The following is a 26,646-nucleotide window of genomic DNA, read 5'->3' as shown; positions in this document are numbered from 1 at the left end:
TCCTTCATACTGATCTGTTTTCAGGCACTAGAAATCCCACTTAAGCTATCATTAAATTAAGACACCATGCATTCCCAATTTTCTACATTATTGTCAACCCAAATCGCTAACACATTAAGTACCGAATCCCTGGGGACCGATACCTTCCGCTTAGACCGCCGGTCCCGAACAGCCTAGACGGAAAGTATACAGGGACCAGTATATTACTTAACGTGTTCACCTCCATCCCAAACTCGCCACTTCCCAATCCTTATTTGATCGCGTAAACAACCTCCAATGAACCAGTTCAGTGCAATTTCTGCTTTTAACCCTTTCCCCTTTAAACCGTTTTCACGGGGAAGAATAAGCAACACGAGACTTTGTACCACTCTTTGTGAATTTATTACCTCTAACATGATTACACATGGTTTAGCGTATGAAACTTCTATTCACTCATTAATCTTTAAACCTACACGCGATATTTCAAATGTATGCTGCATTTTTTAAAATGAAACCATTGTCGCCGCGCATAGAATTCCGCGCAGAATGGTGTGAGAGTCGTATCTCAAGTGACGGCATTAAACCATAGGATCAGCGAGTGTCACCTTTCGAGGTGCAAGGATTAATACTGGTACTTGCCGAACTCAAAATTTAATGCCACCTTTCTAACCCTTATGCTATATACTTTAAGACGTTAATTTTACTATCTTATACTCAACCGTTTAATTACGAATATATTCCGATTTCTGATAAACGACTGAGATTTAACAATTATCAGTACTGAAGGGCTCCCGTCGAAAGTCGTGTTGCTAAGGTACAGCGACTTTAAATTGAGAGTCTTGCCGATTTTAGACGCTCTACACTAAAATGTGCTTAAGCAAACTTTTTACAAGCATTTTCTAATTGAAGTTTGAGAGGCCTGTTTTTAGAGATCGGAATTCATAAAAAATCTATGATAAACGTAACTCCAAAGAAAAAAGGAAATGGAGATAATTTTGCGAAATCAATTAAAAATAATTGAATTCTTTCTGATCACGGCTGCGAAATTTTTTTTAATGTAAAGTTCAAAGATATATCAGATGAATTTAATATATTTCGAGATATTAAACCTATACTAAATAAAAATATTCGTAAATTCAATTATTTTCAAAACAGCATTTGGTATGGAACTTTATAACATCGAGGCATTAGAGGTTACTACCTAAAGAATCTGAAAACTGCGTACCGTGAGTGTGAGTCAAATGAGGTAAAATGAAATCTAGATGTCTCCAGCGAGACTAAGGATTCTGTAGTTTTATGATCTGGATATCGGATATTATAGCAAGTTACGTTAATCAAGTAGATATTCAAAGTGATGTATCGTGAGGAAGTTATTGTATAGTTCTTAGGCAATTCGAGCAATAGTTTAGATTCAGATGCCGATTTGATCAGTAATTGAAAGCGGCTTGGGCACACGGCAGCATCCAAATTATGCAAGTGGGAATTCTAATAAATTTGTCCGTTTCATTTGAAGTAACTAAAATTTGCAATAAGCCTATAATTTTAGGTTTAATTTTGAGAAATAGAAAACATTGCTACTAGTTGCATTGAAGTTCCCTTCATATTGGAGTATGAAAATTTACTATTCATTACATATTTAATTTTAGTTGAAAGTGTACAAGCTTGAAAAGAACTGACCATTGAAGATCTTATGTAACTCATCCATTGATTCATGGCTCATCTGTTGTGTCGATCGAAATAAGATCCTGTTACACGACTTCCAAAGTCATCCCAGCATATGATGTTTCTTTAATGTTTAGTTTTAACCATCCAATTGACAAGATTTGAATTCTGGAATATTGTAGAATTGCCAGGATGCACGTCTTTATCAAGGAACACTTCAAGACAAACTTCGATCAGTGTAGTGAACTTTCTTCATGCTGAATGAAACGTACAGAGAGCCCTAGAAAGAAATTCATTCGATGAATACAATGAAACTAAGTTCTTATTTCGCATTATCAGAATAACTATAAGTCATGCATGAAATAAACTATACAAGGAGTAAAGCCAACTGCAAAAGCTTAAATATCTACAGAACCCGATACAAGAAAAATTGCTAAAGGACTGCTTTAGCATTTGAGTTGATTATGCAAGAACTGTCTAAAGACTGAAACAGCATTTTATTTCCTTGCGTAAAGAGCCGGACCAAAAAACGAGCTCGGTAATTTAGTGCACGCGCTAAATTACCGAGCTCGTTTTCTTTTGAATCCGTATTAAATTGTTGCATGCAATTGAAAGTTAAATTTTTAGTTCAATTGGTTAAATTGTATGCCACTTGATTTCTAAAATTTCTAAGTTCTCGAGAAAATTGCGAAAACTCATTTTGACGTCGGAGAATTGGAATGTGATGACGTATTTTTCTAATTTCTGGGCAACGCCAAACTAAGGGAAAGAATCTTCACCTATTAGAATGACTATGCTAAACATTTGATGCCATGCGTGAAAAACCCGCTTCTAATCCATTGTATGACAATGTAAAATAATCAGGTGGGCGATAATAACTTATTCCTAAACCGGTTAACGTATTTCAAATATATGTAGGGTGAAGTGTATTTGCTTACTATTCATGGACAACGAAATATACCAGCCCAATGCCTTAAACTAAGTATCGATATTTGTAAGTTGCTTCTTCCCCGCGATCTACAGTACCCCCCTCGATTACTTCCCCGCGATCTACAGTACCCCCCTCGATTACTTCCCCGCGATCTACAGTACCCCCCTCGATTACTTCCCCGTGATCTACAGTACCCCCCCTCGATTACTTCCCCGTGATCTACAGTAAATTGCAGAAAGCTAGCATTTTAGATTTTGAAATGTTTATAATGGTGTAATTCAAAATATTTCTTATCAATTATTTCATAATGGCAGATTCTGCCATTATTGAAAGCCAAGGAAGAAAGGATTTTGTCCGACATCCGTCTAGTTTAATCGAGGAATAAAGCGCGATGCTCTATTTCGCGAATGTTGCGAAACAGATCATTCGTAAAGTTACGTCGCAAGATTGTCACGAGACTACTATTAAGCGGCTTAAATATATTGAACAGAATTAAGGCAATTACATCAAAACAGCACTGTGTTGATAGATCAGAATACGATTATCTTGATATTTTTGAAGGAAAATTCACACGATATTCAAGAGATTTAATTAAAACCAATATTACTGGCGTGACAGCGGGTTTCCAAAAGCGACCAGAATGAATAGTAACAATGCACATGCGTTTGAAGTAAAAACTAGGCTAAAACCAAATTTTTAATACGAGCCAAAATTTGCCAATTTATGAGAGGAAGAGTAGTATCTTGAATTGCCTAGGATCTGAAAATAACTCCCCGATGTTACGCAAGTAAGGCGACTTGCCCAAGCCTTCCATTTAAAGAGGGCTCTCACTAAATTTCCCCATTGAACACTGGTTATCGAGCAAAATATATGCATGATCTCGTATCACACGTAAATTGCATAAAAATCAATTTCTTAATTTCTATTACTAGCTTCATTCACATTTAAAGTCCATCAATAACTGCCGGTAAAGTGCATACACATATTGAGAAATGTCTGAAATCAGCCTGAAAATTCCTTTCGGGTGCATATTGGAATGCATTTCATGAAGCTAAATAGAATACACAGAATCAATTATGGAAACATTCGAGACATCGGATTCTTAGTAGTGAAAGTGTTTATAGAAAAAGCATTTAGGTTTATCCCTAAAACGCAAGCCTCTGCTAATAAATCGCTTTTCTCTATTGGCACGTTCAAGGAATTGCACTCTATTGGCACGTATTGGAATATATTAAACATTTCAACATCGTTTCTGCCGTTTCATTCAAAATGCGAGTGAGCAGATTAGTGTTCACTTATTTACGTGACCAATATACATAAATTCCCACCATGTTTTAAACCAGGACGTTTTATTTATCTAGTAAATCATAAAGAATGTAAACATAACTCGTAATATTTGTAAAGCTTAATTGTATTGCGCAGTTTTGCGAAACTTTCCATTAATGCTTTATACTTCGTTTGTGGATGGAATATTTCATAGCTCAAAGAATAGTCGAGATTCCATTTGAATTTTGGTTTTGCGATTCTTCACATTTTAAACCAGAAACATTCAACCTAAAGAGAAACGTTTGAGATTAAGTGCTTCATAGAACATTACACACGAAATGGTATGCGACGATTATGATTTCAAACGAATTTAGAAAGCGAGTCTTGCACGAGGATTCATCCGAAACAAATAAGATTAGGATGAGATTATAAAAATTTGAATAAGTGTTTCTAAAAATTCCAATTGAAAGTTCGTAAAATTCACTTCAACAAATCTCGTATTCTGTAATTTCTATTCTATTTGGTTTCTATTTATAGAAGATTTACGATATTTCTTTAGATTCAAATTTAGGCTTAATGAAGCTACCGCATTTTTTTTGCATTCATTTCGTAGTTTCAGTATTATACTCCACGGTTACCCAATTTAACCATTTTAAGTGTGCCGTTAGGGAATTTCCCTCTACGCCATAAAAGAATAGAATAGACTAGTAAAAACTAGCTTTAAACTACATAAATTATCTGTACATTATATGGCATTTTCTCAAATTTATTGCTTCAAGTGAATTTCTTGGATCTAGAACTGGATTATGAATCATTACTGTTTACACGTTCAAGTTTTTTTTTATTAAATATCAGTTAATGCAATTTTAATTTCTTTAGTATTTTGAAAACGACAATTCAGTCATTTTCGGAGAACTCATTGAATCGACGGTGAACTCGTGAAGTTTCCGAGAAGTCAATGATATGCGTCGTCAGGGATTTGAGAAGTGTTTGTGATTAGAAGGTTAATAAATTGCTTCGGCATTTCGAGGGATCAAGAAATTTATTGCAAACATGCTAGAAGTCTATTGAGAATTAATATTTTAATCAGACAGAAATAAATAGAATTGAAATAGAAACATTACCTTGAAAATTCAAGTCGCTTGATCTTTTAGGACATTGGTTTCGACTTTTCCAGTTTGTCTTCATAATTGGACTGCACAGAAAACACCCAGTCAGAATTTTGATGGACAAGTCGTTTGGTATCCCATTTTAAAGTGTACAGAAATGTAGCGTCAATGTTTCATTGAGAGTTTCTGCAAGAAAAGAGAAGCACATGTAAGAGTTTCTTATATTATCAACTGTAATAGCGCATTTCGGTTCCAATCTAAACATAGTCAAAACCCTTCAAAGTCTCAAACAACTGATGAAATTTTAATATTAGTTTTTCAGGAAAAATTGCAGCATTGAATTAATGTGTCGGAGCATTAAAATGAACCTTTCAAATTTGTGGAATTTTTTTAATGTAGAAAATGAAAGACGTAAACACCGATTATACCAATTCACATCTTCGATGATACTTCAGAACTTTCCAATATACAGAGTATTGAGGTTTGTCAATCTCCGTTAGCTTCACTACAACTCATTCGCTTTGCATCTATTTTTTCGCCATTCATGTCTAGAGCTTCAATTAAAATACAAAGATACTATAGCATGTGTTACTAGTTTTATCTACAACACATGAAGCACTATCCTTTTAGTCATTTCTTTTATTCTAAAAAAAAAAAAAAAAAAGATTTCTTCCGCTTGAAAAATTAGAATGTTGGAATGAAAACTTAAAGCTTATTTTTAGTTTTTATATGCTAATTAGAAAATTGCGTTCCTCTTACAGTACGGTATTCTGTTGCAAGAAATACTTCCTGGAATTTGGATTCTTTAAACCTATTTTGTAATTTATAACTTTTTCAAAGAAATCCCGCTCCATGCGCTAAATTGAGTGAAACATTACGGCTATTAAAGTTGTGGATTTAAATATAATAGACCAGCAAAAGTAGGCTTAAGTAATTTGAGTAAACACAAAGTCGGTTAAGAAGACGTGTTAAATATGTCATCTTAATATAAACGATATTTAACAAGTAAGAAGACCAAAATATAAGATTAAGACTTACTAGACGTTTGATGGATAATTCTTTTCTATCCATTCATTAAATTTAATTTACACTAGTTGTAATTACCGACTGTGTTTAAATACTGTGTATAGGCGTAAACATTGAGCAGAAGACGATTTATGACAAATAACACGTTTCAGGAATTCACTGAAAGTTTATCCAAAATAAATCGTGATGATGTTAAATAAAAACATAAAATATACAACTGATTTAGTCAGCTTATTAGAAGATTCCGAGTGAACATCTTCGACTGAAATTCGTAGATTTGTCATTTTACAAAATCGTATAACATAATTCGAAATATTCTTTAGTATCTAGGCTTCCGTTTAATTTAGCAATCAAAATTATTGTGTTCAGAAAATCCCTTCGAGCATGTTAATGGTGCGCGTCTTGTTTATACCAAATTTTGATTTTAGTTGCGTTTTCTCCGAAGCCATTTTATTTACTCCTATATCCATGAATCCTTAACATAATCCTTGCATTCATATTAAATATGAAGAAAATACTGTAATGCTTAAAATAACCTTATTGGATAATTTATGAACTCTGATATTATAACGCCAAAATATTGAAATAATTTAGCCATTAGTTCATGTCGCATAGATCTAAAATAAAAAGTTGAGAAAGTCACTTTAACAACAACTTTAAAAAAAGGCTTACCAATAAACACGTTGTGACAACACAAACAAGTACACAACATGCAACTACGCAGTAACTTCCGTATACATGTCAAGTAGGTAATTTTAAAGTTGCCACAACAAGCCGTTTTAAAATATCTTGAATATCACCAGACCAATCAAAATAGCCGTAATCGATATTTGTTTTTCTATTTCGTCTTGGGAGTCATTTACATAAGACTAATTCCTCTATACTCATTTCGACAGTTTGATAGCATGGTGGATGAGGATATACATTGGTCACAGAAGATCGCTGATTCGAGCACCATTTCATTGACGATATGTATTGAGTGCAAGAAAGGAATATCTTTAAATGGAAGACATCTAATTATGCCATGTTTGATCAAATGTATTCCCGAGTAGCGAGTTCAAATGGCTGCTGTTTTTAAATTGTCGAAGCTTGTACAAAATTATCCCTTAAATACCAGTTCGAATACCAGATTCCATGAATATAATTTTTTAAAAATTAAATATGAATCGTAGTAAGGTTCATAATGAAACATTAATATTACTGAAAGTAATAAAACTCCAAAACACTTCAAGTAACTTTAAAGCAGACAGTAAATCTAATAATTGATTTCGTTGTTTATAAAGGTTTCTAAAATTTCAGCTAGTCTGTCAAACGCTATTCAACTGAATCAATATCTCAATATGCAGTATGAGTAAAAATGGTTAAAAAGAAATGAATAATGAGTTAAATTTTCGAGTTTATAAAGGATTTTTATAGTAATTAATTAATAATATTATATTAACATTTTATAAGCTACCAGAAATTATTTATGATGAACAGTGAGATGAATTATTAGATTTATACCCTATTTTAAAGTTACTTACTATGTTCCATATTTAGTTTTTTGGTAAAAATTATATTCATGGAATCTAGTATAAAAACTGGTATTTAAAGAGATATTAAGGGCGAGCCTCGACATTTTGAACCTCAGCAAGCACTTTAGCACGCCATATAGAGACGAGGACATTTGATGGAAAATGGCAGGATTTAAATGTTCCATTCCTGCGCATATGAAATGAATATAATATGAAATGTTGCATTCCTACACAAATCATTTATTGAATCTCGAATCAGTGAACTATGATCAAAAACATGGTCTCACCATGTCATCGAAGTGTCAAAATGAGCATAAAAGAGTTAGTTTTATGCAAATGGCTCTAAATGGTCAAATAGAAAAAATATCGATTAACACCATTTTGATTGGTCTGGAGATATTCAAGATATTTTAAAACGACTTGCATTTGGTTGGTATTGCATTTTTAAGATTATGTACTTGAAATGTATGCTAGTTTATTTTTTTTTGTTGTATAGTTTTTTATTATATACTTGTTTGTGTTATTGCAATTTGTTTATTGGTGAGTCGTTTTTAAAGTTTTTATTATTCTGTTTCTTGCTTTTGTCGTTTTATGTGTGCGATGAACATCAACCTTTGTAACTAATGCCTGGCAATTGGAATTATTTGCCATATAAATTGTTATTGTATCTGAGTTGATGAAGAATTTGATACTGCTTTTAACTGAACTACAATGTTCTCTTCGTATTCAATCGAAATGTATTTACTTCATCAAGACAAAAGTAAATGAATTATCGAGAAAGTTAATAAAATTACACTTTGAACAAGACAAGATTTGTTACCGTGCGTGAAAGCCACGATGAATGGAATAAAAACCTTTCTAGGAATGAATTGAGATTTGTTCAGTAAATTAAGTATCGCTAAATAAGAGAAATCTGTAAGGGAATAGATAATAGAATGTTCTGTCACTTGGTCTAAAGGGTTCTCGTATAAGCCATTTAATAAGCTGACTAATTCGGTTATATTTCGACATACTTTAACAACTTGCTAATTTAAATTAATATCTATCAACTTTATGAAACTATTAATTTGTTGAAACCCCTTACTTATGCAACATCTACATTTGTACACTCTACTTCTTAAGGCATTCCGTGTAATAAATACTATAATGTACATTTCCCCATTTTCTTGTTACTTAACTATATTAAGCATATCCAGTCAAGTTACAAATGGCTTTCTAGTAAAGTTTATTTTCCTTTAGGCTCGTTATCTGTACACAATTGAGAAGTTCTTAAAACCGACCTGGTTCTGGCCTTAAGTTACTGGGTATTTTGCCTAGTAGCAAATCCACCGCTGATTGCCTAGCTTTAATGGTTCAAACTTTCAAAGTGTAAGGTGGCTTTCTGTTTAAAGGATATATTTCAAAATTGCATTCACAAATCAAAATTCTAGTAGAAAGAATCTTATACCTGGATACTGCCCTTACAAGCATTATCAGATATTGTAATCGCTGATTCAGGATCAAGAGCAGAGTTGGTTTTGATTAAGAACTATTAATTGCAATTTTTACGAATTTTTAAATAGAATTTTTTACAAAACCTGTTTTATTACGAAAGCGGAACTAAAGCGAGTGGTTTTTATTTTGTATCATTCAACACAAACTGGAATCATTTTCAGAGTTCTTTCTAATCGGTAGTGAAGAGTGGGTGCACGATGAGCGATAGCGTAACTAATATCGATTGTAAAATATCTTTACCCTGTATATCGGAACGCTCTGAAATGTCAATAAAAAATGTGAATTTGTATAGTCTATGCATTTGTTTTCCGGATTACTGCAATAGAAAAAAAAACATTTCTATTTAATAGGTTATTTCTAATGCTCCGAATTTGTAGCATTGGTAGCTTGCTGACAATAAACCAATCGATGTAGCGAATTTTAAAATGAAATTGAAAAACCTATACTAATGAAAACACTAATGGTGTGTAATTTTCTTATACGTACTATTTTTCTTACAGAAATCCCCGACTGAAAATCTTGAAGCTGCATAGATTTAAGATGGGCTCTTGCCAAGTAATTTCTGGATCAATACTCTGTGCAGTACAATGATGACTGAAACAACTAACAAACTGTACGAACTGAAAACATCGTAACTCCTGCAATGTTCTAATAGATGAAATAACTTAAGTTCCAAGGTAAAAAAAACCAAGATATTCTTATTTACTCTTAAGGGATTTAATTTCTCCATTTGAGAGTTAATATTTAAATTCGAAAGATGTCTAGCATATTTACAATGAGTCACTTGAGCTCTCAAAATGTTAAAACCATTTAATAACCTTCTATTCTCAAGCACTTCTGAATATTTGCTGGCGACGCACATCTATCATTCTCGACAACTATCCCAAGAATTTCACTAGAAGTTCATTATCAATTCACTAGGTTTTATGAAAACGATTAAACTATCTTCCTAGATTCTAAAGAACGTATTGCATTGACTCAAATTAAATTTTTAATCGTCTGAGCAATCATGATTAATAATCCAGTTGCCGATTCAAAGAATTTACTTGGAGCAGTAAATTCGAAAAAAGTTTAATATAATCTAACGATAGTTTCAGTATAGCTTTTTCTTGTCGATTAATTTGGTTTACTCTTGTGGCGTAGTATCAAATTAATTGGCGGCACACATCAAATGGTTAAGTTATCGTGGAATAAAATACTGAAAGCTGTAAACATCTAGATGAAAGTAACTTTGGTCACTTTACATCAAGCATGATTTATAATTTAATGAGATGCTCCTAAATCTTGTATGATAGAAACCAGATAATTGCAAAATACGAGACTTGTTGGTGAGAAGTGCATTTTACGAAATTTCATTTCGAATTTTAAAGATCCCTTCAAAATTTAACGATTCGTATTTCAATCTCATTTGGCTCGGATGAGTCGGAGCAAGACATTTTTAAATTCGTTTGAAATCATAATTTGACGTAATTTTACATGTAGTCTTATCGAGCTTTTAATCTCAAATGTTTACTTTTAGGTGGAATCGTTCTGGTTTAAAAATGCGAAGAATCGCAAAAACCAGACTTCAAATGGAATGGAGACTCCATTTATGGAGCCATGAAATATTCCGTCCACAAACGGAGTTCAAGACATTAATGGTAAGTTTAGAAAAACAGATTGCTATAACTAAGTTTTACAAATATTCTTATAACAAGATAATCAAATTCCTTTTGATATGGTCTAAATAAATAAAAAGTTGGGGTGTGAACATGGTGCGAATATTAAGGTCAGGTGATCTAAATAAGTGAACATAACCTGCTCACTAGCAATTTGAATGAAACGGAAACGATGCTGAGATGTTTAATATATTTTAATTGCCAGTAGTAAAAGCGGCGTATTAGCCGATGCTTACTTTTAAGGAATCAACTTAAATGCCTTTCTATAAACACTTTTGTTCCAATGAGAATTCGCAGTCTCGGGAATATTTCTATAACCAATTCTGCGTGTTCTATTTAGCTTCATGAAATATCACGTTCCATTATGCATTCTAAAGGGAAACTGCATTTTCAGGCTGAAATTAAACCTCTACGAATAATCTACGAGTGATAAGGGATCAAGCGTATAGTGTGGCTGATAGTGTTCAACAGTGAAATTAATTCTTCGAGACGATTCAAATGAAATGCTTGGTTTATTCACCTAACTTTCGAAGTAATACCGCGATGTTCAGTTCTAAGAACATAAACAGTTCAAAATACGCGGGTCTTCTCGTATATAGACTCGTATTATAAACCTGGTTTTAGATCAGTTTTATTTCAAAACGGTATACATAACTCTTAATATTCGTCCCAGTCGCTTTTGGCTATCTGCTCTCACGCCAATAAGATTGGAATAGCTTGGTTTTAATTAAATTTCTTAAATTTAATTGTACGAAGAAAATATTAAAATCGCTCGAATCTCGATGCATAAAAACCGCACTGTTTTAACATTACATTAATTCTATTCACTATGTATATGACATCTTAACAGTAGTCTTATGAATTAACCACCTGGCATAGCTTTCCGCAAAATCTGCTTCGGAACATGCGCGGAAGTATGACATCGCTCTTTATTCCTAGAGACAAACATAGATGTTGAACAAAATTTACTTTTACTTGGCTTTCAGTAATAGAAATTCACGTCATGAAATATTTGATAGAAAATAAGTTTTTAAATTTCAAAACATTAAAAAATTAAAATGTGAAATGTTAGCTTTCTACAATTTATTATATATCGTGGGAAACGCAATTTCCCCCGATATTTTAAAATTTGTAAATTATAAAAATCGACCAGTGAATTCATTCTAATTTTGAGAGCTGTTGGCCTTTTTTCCCCAATATATAAAAGCATGGAAAATCCGTTATCTTTATAGTGATGGCTCTCGAATGTGTTAAAATATTTGAAAGCTATGGAGTTCACGAATAAAACTAGTGAATTGAATAAAATGTAGAAAGCTGAATGAATATATTTTGTTAAATGCATGTTTTGAGTTTCTGTGGGCACTAAGCTAGTGAAGCTTCCCAATCAACCCGACTACCAGCGTTTGTGGTTATCCAGCTATTAATACTGCTTCAAAAATTTAACTTTATGGTGTGAAGAAAAGCTAATGCAGTGCAATGTTAATAGACAAATCTATTTACATATTGAAAAGTTGACCATTACAATTGTTAAAAAAATTAATCATGGCGAGAAGTAAAAATCCTCGCTTATTAAGTTGTGCATACTTATTCTAGTACGCTCAACGCGTTTGTCTTTTACGTCTAAAGAATGCTTACCAGTGCTAACAAGTTACTTGTTACTTAACCTAGAAAATTTCAGTTCAAGAGTGCAAATTACGAATATCAATATTTAGTTTAAGGTGTAAGGCTGGAACTTTTCTTTGTACATGAATTGTAAGCAAATAATACACTTCACACTTCATATATTTGAAATGCGTCAACTGGCTTAGGATTAAATTAATGTGCAGCTGAAAATTTTATATTGTTATATACGACTTGAAACGGTTTTTTTCTCATGCATGGCATTGAATATTAAGTACTCATTCTAGCGGGTAAATGCATTTCCTTAGTTTAATACTACGTAGACAACAGAAAATAAATGCAACTTAACATATTCTAACTATTCTTTGACATGAAAGTAAATTTCCTAACTTTTACGGGCACTTTGAAAATTTCGAAATCAAGGGGACATAAAAATGAGGACATGGACTAGTTTAATTGAAAATTAAGAAATTTTCAGTTAAATGTCACAATTAGTTTCGTATTTAAGCTCTTAAGCAGAGCAAAGGACATCGTAGTATTCAAGATTGAAATTGTTTCCTTTAAAACTGATCCTTCCACTTAAATAGATTTAAAAATGCCAACTTCGTAATTGGGTGCACGATTCTGGTTCTTTCTGAAAGAAAATAAAATGCCACTGTCTAGATAGATTCAATTTTGCATAATGAATTCAAATAGTAAAGCAGTCCATTCGTAACTTATCTTCTATCGGGTTTTCTAGATATTTAATCTTTAGAAGTTGGATTTATTTCTCTTATATAAATTGGATATCTAGCACATCGTTTATAGTTAGAGTATAATAAACTCACTATGTCGTACTTTCATTGTATTCATCAAATGAATTTCTTTTCAGGACTCCCTCTACACTTCTAACGTGAAGAAAGTTTTCAACACTGATCGAAGATTGCCTTGAAGTCTCCCCGTGAGACTTGAATCCTAGCAATCAATCAATATTCTGGAATTGGTCGGAGAAAAATATTGAAGCATCGTCATATGGCTGGATGAATTTTGGAAGTTGTGTAACAGGATCTTATTTCAATTTACACAACGGATGACATATGAATCAATGGATGAGTTACATAAATTGGTCTTTAATGGTCAGTTCTTTTCAAGCTTGTACACTTCCAATTAAAATTAAAACGTAATGAATAGTAAATTTTCGTACTCCAATATGAAGGGAACTTCAATGCAACTAGTAGGAATGCCTTCTATTTCCTCTTAAAATAACCATAAAACTAAGCATACTGAAAATTTTAAATTTCTTTCAAATGAAACGGACAAATTAGATTCCCACTCCTTACATTAATCTGAAGTTAACGGTTTAGGCACACCCCATCATTTTCTATTTACAAATCAACTCGGTATCTGAATATAAAGCACCAATGAGTATAGCTACGACCTGTATAATATTTCTTAATGGTACATCCTTTAAATATCCATTTGCTGAACGCAAGTTGTTGTAATATCCGAAATCGAGACAGTAAAACCCATAGAATACTTCGAGTCTCTCTGGACACCGGTAAATTTTATCTTTACCTCACTTGACTCGCATGGTACGCAGTGTTCAGATACTTCAAGTAGTAACCTCGGATAGATATTGATAACATCTTCCCGATACAAAATATGCGGTCTTGCAAATCGAATTTTCAAATACTGTCGCTTTTTAGTATACGATAATGCTTTTAAAATATTTTCGAACTTTACATTAAAAATTCGTAGCTGTTATCGCAGTATTTTTTACATCTAGTTTTTTATTCTAAAATTCACTTGATCATGTAGGTTTTTGACTTCGGATCGCCTAAAAATAGGTCTTCCTGAAACCTTCAAAAAGGATAGGCTTCTCAAAGTTTATCGAAAATTTTAGTACAGTCTAAAATCGACAAGAGGCTAAATTTAGTCGCTGTACCTTAGCAACACGATTTTCGGTGCGAGGTTTTGTGTGTTGGTAATTAAGTTGCATCTCGGTCGTTTATCAGAAATTTGGAAAGGTATTTAAAATTAAACAGTTAAGTATAAGATTATAGTAAAACTTTAGTCTTAAAATGTAAAGCATAACTGTTAAAAACGACTCTCGTACAAGTTAGGACAGACTCTCGTACACCACTCTGTTTGTGCAGGAAATCTATGCTCAGCGATAATTGTTTCTTTTTAAAAACAATGTAGCACACATTTGAAAATCGCGTGTAGGTTTAAAGATTAATAAAGTGAGTGAATATAAATTCTATACACTAAATTGTATGTGTAACTATGTTCGATGCAATAAATTCACCAAAACCGCTACAAAACTTCTCGAATTGCTGATTTTTCCTCGCGAAAACGGCCTCTAGGACAAAGGGTTAAAAGCACTGAACTGGTTTATTTTAGGTGGTTTAAGTGGTCAAATGAGGATTGGGAAATGGGGAGGTTAGGATGAGGTGGCCACGTTAAGTAATATGCTGGTCCCTGTATACTTTCCGTCTAGGCTGTTCGGGACCGGCTGTCTAAGCGGAAGGTATCGGTCCCCAGGGATTCGGTACTTAACGTGTTAGCGATTTGGGTTGACAGTAATGTAGAAAATTGGGAATGCATAGTCCTTTAATTTAATGATAGCTTAAGTGGGATTTCTAGTGCATGAAAACAGATTATTATGAAGGGGGAGAGGGTTTGAGCCGGTTAAGTGTAATTTAACCCCTTGCCCTAGAGGTCGTTTTCGCACTGACGAACCAGCAACTACAGACGTTTTGTAGCTCTCTTAGTGAATTTCTTGCTTCTAAAATGATTACACACACAATTTGGTGCATAAAGCTTATATTCACACTGTATTAATATTTAAACTTATAAGCGGTATTTCAAATGTGTGCAGATTTTTTTAAAGAAACAGCAGCGCTTAGAATTTCCGCAGAAAACGGTGGTTAATTCGAGTCGCCTTTCAAGTGTCGGCATTAAATCATGTGGCTAATCCGTTTACGTGGGCAAAGGGGTCAAGTATTGGTAAACAAATCTGGAAATAGAGTTTAGACTCGTACATTAATATACAACATTCGGAAATTGTTTCCTCTCCTATAAATTAGATGTAATCATTGAGTTCCGTTATCTGAAAGTAATTTTTACGTACTTCGTTACAGTACATTAAAAGATTGGTTAGCAGTATAATTGTGTAGTATCTATTTAAATATCGCCTTCCCAAATTTTTGCTAGAATTCATGCTTGAGGTCTACTGAAGAAGGAATGTTTGTTTTAAACTATTGCATTTCATTATATTTTACAACAAGTTGCATTAAATGTCTTCATTTCATAATCCCTTCTCTTTAAAAAAAAAAGGAATCTGCGAAAAACTAATCGGAGTAAGAGTTGAACGCTTCCGATATTTATTTCAAAGTACACTATAGCTTAAACTTCAGAATCGATTCTTCTAAATCCATCTTCTACGCTTACTAAATCTAGAATTTAATTCGGAAAAAGCATTGAAAAATTATTTGCGAAGCATCTTCTCTAATAGCGTCATTTTCGTTCGAAATGATATTGAGGTTTCTTTTCAAGCAATTGAAATTTCAACAGGAGTAACAATAGCCAATAAAATACTTAGGTACACTAAATTCCTTCTTATACTTGTTTTATTCTTCTAATATTCGAAAAATTCCAAATTTCTAAGATTTTTACCGCTGATTACTACTCAGCAAAAAGGCCTGTTAACTCCGATATCGAATTTATTCTAAGACAATTCATTTTATACTTGCACCAATCGTTTATAGCTCGTTCACTTTGAACATTTATAAATTTTCACAAACGTCCGTTTCATTTGAATAAAGCTGTAATCGGACATTCGTTAAATTTATTGCGGAATGTTTCGTTCAACATAAAATTAAATATCCCGTTTTTGGCACGTAAATTTGATTAAACGATGCATTCTCTAACTTTGCACACGAAATGATTTCTATATTCGAAATATCTTATTTCAGGGTGCCACGTAACTTAGAACTCACGATTAGAAGATTCAATGAGAATTCAGTGTTGAAGTTCCCTTATTTTAATCTTCTGTAACTTCTGAACTTCTAGTAATGTTAAAATTAGTTGGTAACTTATGAAACATTAATATTCTGCAAAGTTGTCAATCGTGTTTTAAAGGATAACTTAATTTCTATAAACAAGTGTACAAGAGTAATCTTCCATTTTATTATTGAAATATTAATATTGTATAGAAGGAGCAGCACAATTAAATTTTTCTTGTAATTGTAGCATTTTTATATCGCAATTGAATATTAAAATTTTAGTAACATAGATTTCAAGGCTAGGTGGTGTATGGTTTCATCCTTACTGGATAAATATTCGTGGTTATTTAGCTTCTCAAAGCCTTCTAATGGATGTCCAAATGATCTGATATGAATTCTGAATTAGAGTTCGTTTTTCTAGATATTTCTCAATCTAGTTTAAATTGTTTCATGCTGAATTCGCCTGTTTCTGAATGTAACCTTCACGGCCTAGTAAATATGAATTTCTAAATATAGTAACTAGATTCGTGAACTAAAAGCCGAAATACTGAAATTTCTGCAATACCAACGTCTCTTGTTTTCAAAGGAAACTTTTTCCTGATTCACTTGAAGAATACGAGTACATTAAAAGAAAGGGAAATTTTCTCGAAGCTCTAGATCCCCCTTTAAAAAAATTCATGCTAACCGAAAATACTGCAGACAAGGCGTTAATTTTAAGTTGAATCAAACTATACAATTTCGGGTTAGGGTCACTTGTTTTTGAAGTTCAAAATCGTTAGGTTCACTTCGCAAAGTGCTGTTAACGTACGTTTAAATTGATGCATTACAACTATTTAAAACATTCTGTATCTTGTTTAACAGAACCAATATCGTACTAAAAAACTATTTCATGAATTGACTTAACTTGAATGCAAGGAAAAAATGTAGCGTCTTTCAAATGTACCGAAATTGAATAATCGCACGTTTTAACTACCTAACAATAAATTTATTTTGTTACCTAGCCAAACGTGCATTTCAAATCTGTAAATAAGTAATACATTAACCCGTAGCTATTGTGAAGCAATTGAAATTTTAATATTGTAAAATATCCCGAAAGACCCATCCAGTTTCTGTTTAAAAGGTCTTGGCCAGATAAGTGTCGTCATAGCTGAGATACAAATACTAACTTCGAGACTTCACGATCCGTACTAAATTTTTACGTTCTTGTAATATCGCTTCAATCTGACGCAGACGAGCACGTACTGAAATGATTTCTTAATCATCCCCTCTCCTTCACTGGAAGTGGCCCATAGCTAGGCCGGCGAAGCTAATGGACCAGCTTCCGCTTAAAGAAAATGCGAAACATTTTGATCATGATGCTTGGCCAACATCAGATCAAAACGTTTCAAAGTTCTTTAAACCCGATTATTTCTTAAAATTGTAACAATTAAAATTTTAAATGCATTTCAAAATTTGATATTAAAGTAAATCTAGGAAAGTTTGAAGTATCTTAATCTGAATTCCCTTACCTCCTTAATTTTTGAAGCTGATTAAATAATTAAATGTTACAGGTTTTAACGGTAACTTTAGAATCTACATAAGCTTTTACTTATTTTGTAGCAGCTGCAAATTTACAGTGACGGAACTTATCTGGTCTACATTTGTGAGATAGTCTTCAATAAATTTCGTTATCCCATATGCACTTTTATATTAAAATTCAATTTCTACAGTAATTTGCATTCGTTAAATAAGTCTTAGAAGGGTTCACAACCATTTATTCCCGCCATATACTGTATATTGCTTATAGTTGCTTTCTGAATTGACAGGTTTAAAGTGCGTGTATAGTCCTAAATTATTAGCATTTAATATATTAAAGTTCCTAGTTATATTGATCTCTGTTTAGGAAGTAATTTGTTAAAAGGTGGTAAAATATTCAAGTCCTTAGCTTGTCGAGTATCAAAGCGTGTCATTTTGAAATTTCATCAAACCCGAATTGTTTGAACTCTATCAATATTTGGTAGACAAAGAAATTTTAATTCTGCATTGCGTTTTCATTCAAATTAGGAATCGAAATACTGAACTTAGGGTTTAAGTCCCTGTCGTATCTAGCATACAATACAAAATTATGTAATTTTAATATGAATTGGCTTTAAATGTTTGCAATCTCCTCTTGTCAGCAATATGTACAAATAGATGTTCAAAATTTGTTATCGGCTACAAGAAAATTCTGATTCTATTGAATAATTCATCTGGCTTTAATTTTGACTAAATAACATTGGAATAATTCATAATTTTGGTAAAATTAATTATTTCGAGAGTTGTAGATTTAAGAAGTTTAGCTAGGAAAGAGCGGTCAGTGGCTGTGCTAGCCAGCCAACTGGCGGTTCTCTGAATTCCTTGAGGAACTTTTGTATTCGATGCTTGATCACCATCGCAATCAAAATGCCCGGGAATTAGAATTCTACAGCGCATAAGTAGTTCCGACGTAGAGGACAATTTTCTTTCAAGCCATATTGAACGAAAGAATTTCTAAAAATCTGCAAAAGCAAGTGCAAGTCATGTTTCGGAAATTTAACGCCAGCCATTCAGTGACCTTTAATTATACTTTAAGAGTTAATTTAAGGGATTTTTAGCTTTCCATATTTAATGTATCTTGGGAAACTTTGAAATAAAAAACGTAACTGTCGGTCCTAACTTACCCTAATTTAGATAATACTCTCTTCCATACAGACATAAAAATTGTCTATTTTTAAAATGTTAAATTTCGTGTACACTTGAGTAATGAAATGTGCCAAATCTGTTGCATCCATTAGCGAGTCTTCATGGAACTGAATCTAACAACTATGGTATATCATCTGGATCAAGATAGGAATTTTCGGCTAGCTCTTTGTATCCACTTATGTTTCCCTCATCCGTATTCAATTACGTCAGCCTCAATCATGTGTCCTTTTACTTCTGAGTATTGTAGGAAAATTTGCTGTGAACATCTTGTAGCATTAGCTTAAGGAGTGGGCTTTTAAATCACTCCCATGCGAGTCTTCAATAGTTTTGGAGAAAATATTTTCTGTTCAATTCTTTATAGCAAAAGCTCTCGAGTAAAATATAAGATCTTTCTATATGGAGAAATAACTGATAGTTCTAAATTGCGAAGTGCATGATTTCGGGTATTAAGTTTGCAGCCACTAGTTAGTACTAATATTAAATATGCTCGAGAAATCGGCCTAGGAATATTCGGTCAGCTTCATAACGGATATGGAGCTAATGAATTGTTTCCTAATTACATCATCCAGCCTTTTACAGCTAGATAGAATCCTATTTCTAAAATAATTTTAAGTCTTTAAAAATCGTTAATTTGCATTATATAATTGTTAACCTTGATCATTAGAATAATTAGTTTTAAATAAATTGAAGTGTACGAGCATTTTCATGTATTGTAAATGATCTAGAATCTTAATTGTATTCTCGAATGCTAATGTGATAGCTTTGTAAAATTTGGCCTTCTGTTTGCACGAGGATGTTAGTATGATTTTTTTAAGCACCTGCAATCACAATATATAGACTGATCCTACTTTTTTTGTAACCGTAGTGCATCACTAATGGTTTTCTACTTTCACTGCACATTCTACGAACAATACAGAAAATGCCATTGATGTATTAATCTTAAATGATTGAAATTTAGCTCAATAATTCAAAGCCAGAATTTTAATCGCTATATTTTGACCAGTTTGAAATGTCTGCACTCTTGTTCACTTAATGGTAAAAGATCTTAATATATGAAAGCCACGAGAAGCTTCGCTTTATTCTTGACATTTATTACCGACATTGTATTCAAAGGTGTTGTTTTGTAAGCTCTTCGGTATTAATGACTTTTGTTAAAATCTAATTTGTATTGTGCTTTAATAGAACTTATGGCAAGTGTTTTATCCACGAAGTGCCATATTCCATGTTTTGAATGCATGAAATTTAAACTCCAATATTCGACAATTGCAAAATATGAGATGCCAATTGATCTTAAGAAATTTTTGAGTGTAAATGTTCACTTTTTACAATTGTGTACTAAACGTTTGTATTGTATATTTGTGCTATTCCAATTTTATCAATTCTTAAAGTTGGCATGCATCCAATCATATTAGAAGTGGAGGGTAAATGATATAAAAATTGAATCTTTAGATTTACCATGTTATCTTTGACGTCTTTCTGTATTAAAGACGTCTCTCTATTTTAAATATTTGAAGGAATCTTAAAATTTTATATTCGAACTAAATATTTGACTTTAAAAATGTTAAAACGTGTTTATATCACATGATTAATGCAGTGATCCTTATATATGGAATCTTGCTTCCATTGAATGTTTTGTTCAAATGTAGCTCATGTGGATATTTTGTATAATGTATACTACTATCTGTAACATTTGTGTTTTATTCCGTTCTGTTACATTCGTTTTCAGCTTGTAATTTTAAGCACGTTCAGTTAAATGCCATAGTCTGCAATTATTGCGTTTTATAGTCTGAATTGTTTAATGGCCATATTCCTTGTCATTTACTAATTGATGTGAATATCGAACATTTAAAATAAACTGGGAAATTGCTCTTTGAAATGTGATAAATGTGTTCTATAATAAACTTGATTTTTTTGCTGATCTGGAGTGCTTATTTTCGCTTCCCTTTTCTTTATTAGGAAGAATGTATTGAAAATTTTCAGTTATTGCAGAAATTAGCGACTAATTTTCACGGAAGACACCGTTGTTTAACCGTAATTTTATTTTTTATTGAATTGAGTAAATATAAAGTTACAGCATATCAATTCTCTAAGACATTGAAGAACTATTTGATACTTGAAGCTTATACTCGTGATACTGTCACTCGTTTTCGATGTTTATTGCTGATAAGCAGTCTTATTTCCAAAAGTTTGTAGATCGAAGATCGCACCCAACTAAAACTTAAAAAAAACCAGGTGTCATTGTCTTTATTGCAATAATTCTAGCTCATCGAAATATTTCAACTTTGCTACTTAATGGTTAACCAAATTATGTTATCTTGTCTCTTAATGATTTAGAAATTTTCTGAAACTATTTTCCGTGCATTTCTAGATTATTATAAATCGTATACCTTTAATTTATCCGATTTCCCTTTAATCTTACAAATTTAAATTTTCTTCCCAGCGAATGTAAGCTAATAGAGAAATTTGGTTCTGATGCTTATTTAGATTCGGCATTGAATGAATGGTCTTCAGTAGGGAAATGCAAAATGAATTCGGTATCACTTTTAAGATTTTTATCTGTATTAATCCTCAAATATTTACAAAGCACGATTCTTCCTACAGCTTTCAAGGACTTCCATTTTCTTAGTATAAACTGTGTAAATTATACCGACTACTGGCTCTTTTCTATTAAGTCTGAGACGGTAAATTTTGTTATTTACTAACGAAGGTGGGTAACAAATTTTCCCTGGAAAGAAAATCCTGTAATCCATTGAAGTAGGAAAATTTTCTGTTGCTTTCAAGTCTCGTGCTTACCTTCATGGTATCGTTTAATGCCCAATTTTTTTTATCATAAGCAAAGCAAAATATTTATTAAATCTTTACTTTGAAGTTACCGTCTACCATCTGAACTCGTTTTTGGTGCTCTTTTAACGTCCTATTGCTGAAAAGCAATCTTGGTGCCAATGTTTGCTGTCTACTGTGGTCTAAAAAATATAAATATCAAAGACGATGTTAGCTAGTATCATTCCAGATCTTGGAACAGACTTTCCGAACTTCTCTACATAAGGGTTAATCATTTGGAATGCTCTTGCCTTCTATCAATTTAGAACTTCTCGAAATGGTTTCCTCGTGAATTTCCTGATCGTTATAAATAGCAGACCTTTGATTTATCGGTTTTGCCTTTAATCATATAAATTTTCTTCCCAGATAGTGTAGAACGAATCCTCTTCACCAATATTTAAATATTTTTTTTGAGATCCGCCATTAAGTGAATTTTCTTCAATTTAGAGTAAATTTTATTACCTCAAAATTAAAGCGTAAAAACTAAATCCTTTGAAAACGGAGCTATCTGAACTAATTTGTGTTGGAAAAACGCAATGAAAAATGGTTCGATTCTGAAATTTAAAATTAGGCTGCGGTGGCCTGGTGAGAGGTGTCGGCTTCGGAACAGGAGGGTTTAAAGTCGAGACCCCATTCCACCAAAGAACCATCATATAAGCGGGTCTGGTGGTAACTTGAAGGGGGAGGTAACGTTAATGTAACTAAATTTATGTGTAATTAAAATATTAACCTAAATTCATTATATATGTAAAATATATAACCCTAATTTTATTATAGATTCATTATTCATTCACCCTAAATTCATTATATATGTAAAATATATAACCCTAATTTTATTATAGATTCATTATTCATTCACCCTAAATTCATTATATATGTAAAATATATAACCCTAATTTTATTATAGATTCATTATTCATTCACCCTAAATTCATTATATATGTAAAATATAGCTTCATAAGTTTGCATTCGCTCAGAAAAAACACGTTACAGATTGGTTAAAATGAGCTCAAATTTTTTAACTGATGGTGTTATTAAAAAAAAGGCAAAATAATATGAATTTTGAAGGAAAGTTCGGCTTTGTCTAATGTATTGAATCAGGTTCACATAAAATGTTAATATTCACAAGTTTTTCACTAGTTGTACATATTTCGAGCATTTCGCTATAAAGTTTTGGAGCTTTAAATTTTATTTTGCATTTTTTAACTATAAATTACTTTCTTCAAACGCATAAAAAATCGGCTTTTGTATCAAAAATACATGGAAAAAATCGGCTTTTGTATCAAAAATACATGGAAAAAAATCGGCTTTTGTATCAAAAATACATGGAAAAAAAATCGGCTTTTGTATCAAAAATACATGGAAAAAAAATCGGCTTTTGTATCAAAAATACATGGAAAAAAAATCGGCTTTTGTATCAAAAGCCGATTTTTTGCCGATTTATACATGGAAAAAATGTCTTATTTAAATGAAATCTTTGTCAAATGCTCATTATTCTCTTAACCAAACATTTTTATTCCGGAAAGACGAAAACTCAAGAACTGCCTTCGAAAGAACAATATAGCTTGGCCTCCTCATTTATCTGCCTTTGTACAGTGTAAATCATCTTTCATTTCCTTTTGTACATATATCAATAGTATTTTTCCACGTATGATTTAAACTTTACTTTATTGTGTTTGCCTACATATATTTGCATATATACTTTTGTATTTGTATATTTTATTTGATCATGCTTATTCAATTGTTTTATATCATTTACTGTATGTTTCTGTTACTATGTGAGCAATTTTGTTTCATTTTGCTTTTGTTTGTGTATCTACTTGTTTTCCTCTATTTTTCTTTCTTCTATTTTTGCATTTGTACCTGCGACCTTATATTTGAAATTTAGTTTACTGTCGATTGCGTACTGACTTACATCTGTAAGCCTTGTGGTATACTTGTTGGCACACAAGGAGTTTAAACGTAGAGAACAAAAAAAAAAAAAAAAAAAAAAAAACTTGTGATAGATAAAAAAGTTATTTTGATAGTTTAAAAAATTTGTTTATTGCCCAAATTAACCTTTCTAATGGAATCGTGTCTCATGTCATCATATCATTAATTATAACTAACGGATAATCTATTTTTTAACTGAGCGTCGTCTTTTGCAGTGTTTCCGATTTAGTTGGCAATAAACGTTTGTTCAAACTTTTAATTTGAGCATTTGTTAATATGATAGCAACACATTCATCAAATCTAATCCCCACCCCCTCCCTTGAATATTGATATGACATTAAATTATGATTGAAACATGTTTTCTGGAAAAAATATAAGAAAACTTTATTTCCATTTTTAAAGTTTCTGTATTATTAATTTAATCATTGAGTGTTATTTTAAGCAAATATGGTTTAATATATATCTGATATCTACTTTAAACCAACGGAGGAGCTAATCTCTAAATTGTTAGAAAAAATTTTCTGTTAAATGTATATGCCTTTTATTAAGTACAGAATACTGTTTTATGCAGTTTGTAGCAATAAATGTTCTAATGAATCATTGTTAAAGGAACGAGGATCTATATTAAAATGAGTCATATTTAGTAAGTCATTCTTAAGACACGAACATTTGGAATAAAAAGAAGTTTCTTCACTTCTGATACTGAATTTTAGTAAGTCATGAAAATCCCAATATTACTGACTTATGCGAAACCTTATTTGATACTACTTCATTGACCGTCTCAAAGATGATACTCCAATAAGCGGCTGGAGTTTCCCCAAATTTGATTTGCTCAGAGCTAGTGGTATTCAAATATCTATTACTAGGTCATATTTATTCATAGAATGTTTTGTCCGTTTTTTAAAATTAAAATTTGAAGTGTCGAGAATATTTCATTAAATGTCATTTTTTAGAACCAAAGAACTGTATAAAATTTAGCCTTCATTTAATTTCTTCAGAAGTTTCTTTTAATAGAAACAAAATGGAAATTATTTTTTTATTAAATTATTTTCTTATTGAATTATTATTTATTCATTCAGATCCTTTTGAAAGTAAAACTAAAAATTGAATTTTATGATGAAACATAGAAGTTGTTTTTGAATGTGTCTTTAAGATATTGGATAATTTATATATAAAAAAATATTCTCTAATGTACATAAGGCTTCTTTGCTGCACGATTCTGTGTTCTGTAGTCATTATTAAAAAACAAACAAACAAACATGCAAATATTTTTTTTTGTTTTAACGGAAGTTTAATCACTTAAGTTTCAAGTTCAAATTTTACGGGAGGTAACAGAAAATTAGAGAATAGTGAACATAATGGCGTAAGGCTTCTATTCTAATGCGAGTTATATGACTATCAGAATTGAAAGCATAAAAATATTTTGTTGAAGAAGCTATTAAGGGACCAAGTTGCACAAAATATCGCATTGAAAATTTTATCCAACACTAATTCCATCGAGCTAGCTGGTTACCAAAGGCGGCTAGTAATTTTTATGCGTCCACATTCATCTTCACCTTAACACTTGGCAATGCAAAAAATCATATAATGATATTCAGTAGTGTACTACAATTATTGCGGATCTCCTTTGCAGTAAAGCATGGATATTTTTCAGTATTATAACTTCTAGTATAAAACCGAAAAAAAAATTAGCTTAATTAATACCGTTTATTAATTCTCTTCCAATGTTCCAATTATTGTATTACTTTTTTGTTGAATGAATAGAATATTTATGAGAATTTTATTTCGCTACAATAATTGTATTGTGCCATAAGGAGATGGAAATTGTTTATTTTACTGAAAAGTGTTTATTCTGAACCATATATAATATATTTATCCCTGTGGATAAATAAAGTGGAACTTAAGCATTTAAATGTCCTGAATATAGATTTACATTAGAAAAAATGCAAAACTCATGATTTATTGTGTATCATTCACGTTCATGTAAACCTTCTGGGATTATAATAGTTTTTTTTAGTTTTTGTTATATATACGTCCCTTTTTAAAGCAACACTAGTGCTATTTTGGGACGGACCTCGTAATTTTGAACCGTGGTCAGATGATGAGGGTGACACTTAAGCTGGCATCCCCCTCTCCACACCAGCGGGAGGAGGTTTGGTCAGGACGTTTAACGTGCACCAGACCCACTTACACGACGGTTCTTCGGTGGAATCGGGTCTCGAATTTGAAATCCTCCGGTTCCCAAGCCGAGACCTTATCACCAGGCCACCGTTGCCTTCATAATAGTTTTGGAAAGCATGAAGTGAGAAAGCATTTTTCAAAAATTTCTTCAATGAGTGTAGGTATAAATTTTCATTGATTTACATTCTCGTGTAATGAAGCTTTATACATGAAGAGCATTTGTAAACGAAAAATGTATGTGTGTATTTAGAAAAGGCTGTTTAGAAGAATTAGAATAGAAGAAGAATTAGGAAGAGAAGAATTAGAATATATTTTAAAAGAAAGCATTAAATTATTGTATTTACATTGTTCAAACAAAACAATATTTTTTCTTCAAAGTTCTCATGCTAAAATTTTAATATGCATTATATTCAATTAAGGGTTTCTGTATCATTCAATTTGGTGGAATAGAATTTCAACTGTTCTCTTCTTCATTTAAACCTTCATAGTTTAGTATTTGTGTTTCAAATTCTGTGATGTCGAAACAAAATTTTTTTGATGAAACTGTTGGGTGAAAAGAATGAAGAAGAAAATTTTTGAAAAATTATACTTTTGCTTTCAGTTATGCTCATAAAAGTTCTTGTGTATGTATATAGAATGTCTAGACACATACAGCCATGGGAATTAACACATGAGTGGGCATAATCGTGACCTTTGAAAAATTAATTAAAAAATTCAAGATGAAATATATTTTTTTAATGTTTTTTTGTTTTCTTGGATGAGTTTTTG

At 31.9% G+C, this 26,646-nt stretch overlaps 2 long non-coding RNA genes across 2 annotated transcripts; one reads left to right on the top strand and one right to left on the bottom strand.

Annotated features, from left to right (window-relative positions):
* Positions 1-509: 509 nt before the first annotated feature.
* On the bottom strand, positions 510-6,711 carry LOC129961827 (uncharacterized). Its single transcript, XR_008783835.1, has 3 exons — positions 6,646-6,711; positions 4,963-5,133; positions 510-1,921 (listed from the first exon to the last, which is right to left on the bottom strand). It is a non-coding gene; the product is annotated as an uncharacterized LOC129961827 (long non-coding RNA).
* A 1,217-nt stretch (positions 6,712-7,928) lies between these two features.
* LOC129961881 (uncharacterized) lies at positions 7,929-14,399 on the top strand. Its single transcript, XR_008783846.1, has 4 exons — positions 7,929-8,027; positions 9,482-9,658; positions 10,501-10,621; positions 13,131-14,399. It is a non-coding gene; the product is annotated as an uncharacterized LOC129961881 (long non-coding RNA).
* The last annotated feature ends 12,247 nt before the right edge of the window (positions 14,400-26,646 follow it).

Source organism: Argiope bruennichi, chromosome 2, assembly GCF_947563725.1.
Source record: "Argiope bruennichi chromosome 2, qqArgBrue1.1, whole genome shotgun sequence".
In the NCBI taxonomy this organism is placed as follows: Eukaryota; Metazoa; Arthropoda; class Arachnida; order Araneae; family Araneidae; genus Argiope; species Argiope bruennichi.
Note: the sequence above shows the minus strand (reverse complement) of the source record. Positions and strands in the feature narration are given on the sequence as shown.